This window comes from Echinops telfairi, unplaced genomic scaffold (assembly GCF_000313985.2).
Source record: "Echinops telfairi isolate 266 unplaced genomic scaffold, ASM31398v2 ScPeMD7_19;HRSCAF=73, whole genome shotgun sequence".
Lineage (NCBI taxonomy): Eukaryota > Metazoa > Chordata > Mammalia > Afrosoricida > Tenrecidae > Echinops > Echinops telfairi.
Window position 1 is genome coordinate 4,115,601 of NW_022103916.1, and position 1,928 is coordinate 4,117,528.

Sequence of the window (1,928 nt, forward strand, 5' to 3'; positions counted from 1 at the left end):
TCTGCCTTCATTTGGGTTTCAATAATTCTTCTTGGTTACATTGGCCTTGATCCAGCCCTACCAGTTCTCCTACACCCTTCTCACCATCCATTTGAATCACTTGTTGTTCCCTTGTCCCTGGGTTTGTTAACACCCACTTCCTTTCCCCTCACCTTCCCCTCTCCCGTGTCCCCTGGAACCATCAGTTAGTCTAGTTGTTTTTTTCTCCTCCAGATTGTTTATCCCGCCTATCTTATCTAGATAGACCTGCAGAGATAATAATATGCACAAAAAACAAGACAGAGCAAAACAAAGCAACAAAAGAAAACAAAACAACAGCAAAAACTAGTGACAAAAAAAAGAAAAGCCTATAAATAGTTCAAGGTCTGTTTGTTGACCTTGAGGAGTGTTTTCTGGTTGAGTCTGATGGGGTGCCACACCCTGACCCCAAAGTCTATTTCTGGTATTCACTGGGATCTTTGTTGCTCTGTTCCCCTTGCTCTGTTGCACACTCTTAGTGTTTCACCTCATCGTGGTGGGATCAGATCAGGCGTAATTCCCGCACTGTGTCTCCAGTGTTGTCCCCCATAGGGCTATGGGTCAGTGAGGGATGCCGCGTCTCCTAGTGGGGCTGGCTCTATGGTTCTCTCTGTACTTTGGCTGCTCTGAATGGGAATATCGTCCTCAGGGCTTGGTGGGCCAGGATGTGCTTCCTCTCCCTTCATTTGCTCCTATGTGCTCTGCTCACACGTGTCACTCTCCCTGAGCTGTAGCTTCAGTGCTGTCCTCTGAAGTGACTTCTTCTGCGGGGAGGGGAGTGTCAGGGAGCCAGCCCCTAACAAATCATCACAGGCCCGGCAGGTGCAATTGTACAGTGATAGTAAATAAAGATTACAGTAAAGTCATAGAAAATATGAGAGAGAGTAAAATGAAGGAGTCAGACACATTTCATGGTTGCATGCTCACCTCAGCTCCTCTTCGTGGTACAGGGCAGGAGAGAGAGAGTTATTGCTCACCAAGGCTTATATACTTTTGGGGACGTGCAAGCCCCCTAATTACAAGTAAAGACATACGTCACAGGAAGGGGTTGTACTATAGGTAATACATTAATGGGAGGGGGACAATCTAGGGGTATACATGCAATAGGAAGGGGAGGAATTGGGGGTACACATGTCACAAGATGGCCAGATCCTAGATTCAGGATGGGAACCTAACTTTAGATGTCACTGAGCAGGTTTGACCTGTTCTCTGGCTCTCTATGGAAGCAATTATTATCCTTATCAGTAGGGTGTGAGCCCCACCTACAGTGGACCAGTCTGATGTCTGAATGCCTTCAGTGAGAATATCTCTAAGTATCTGACCTCCGACTATGTGCTGGAAAAGAGCCGCTGATGTTTGGCATATCTTTGGGGGAGACAAAGCTGGAGAAAAGTCTTTTTATATCCCACAATTCTACCCCTTTGTTTGATATATAAAATTCAAAAGAGCCACAGGGGTGAAGTAGTTGTTTTCTATATATTGAAAGGTGTTAAGGCAAATTTAATGACCAAATTAATAAAGCTAAGCCAAAAACTCAGGCTTATGGCAAATATTTTGAATCTGATAGATTACCGCAGGACATCGTATTTGGACTATATCTCCAACTACCAGAGTGGCAGCCTTCCTACCATGGAATGCTGGCCTTCCAGATTCCCTCCATACCAGTCAGGGAATAAATCTCAGTCATATTTCCCTCAGTGTTAGAATCTCACAAGGGAGGCTTTCCACGTAGTTGGGATTGGGGCGGGCCCCTCGGACCTCTCAATTGGTTCCCTGCTTCACACTGGTATGTTGCCTTCACATCTTGGAGCACCCGGTTGAAGTCTGGTCCCTCTTTCCCTGTGGAGATATAAACAATACCCTCCCCTTGGGTGGGTTAGTGCCCTGTTTTCCTGCTACCCACGTCTCCC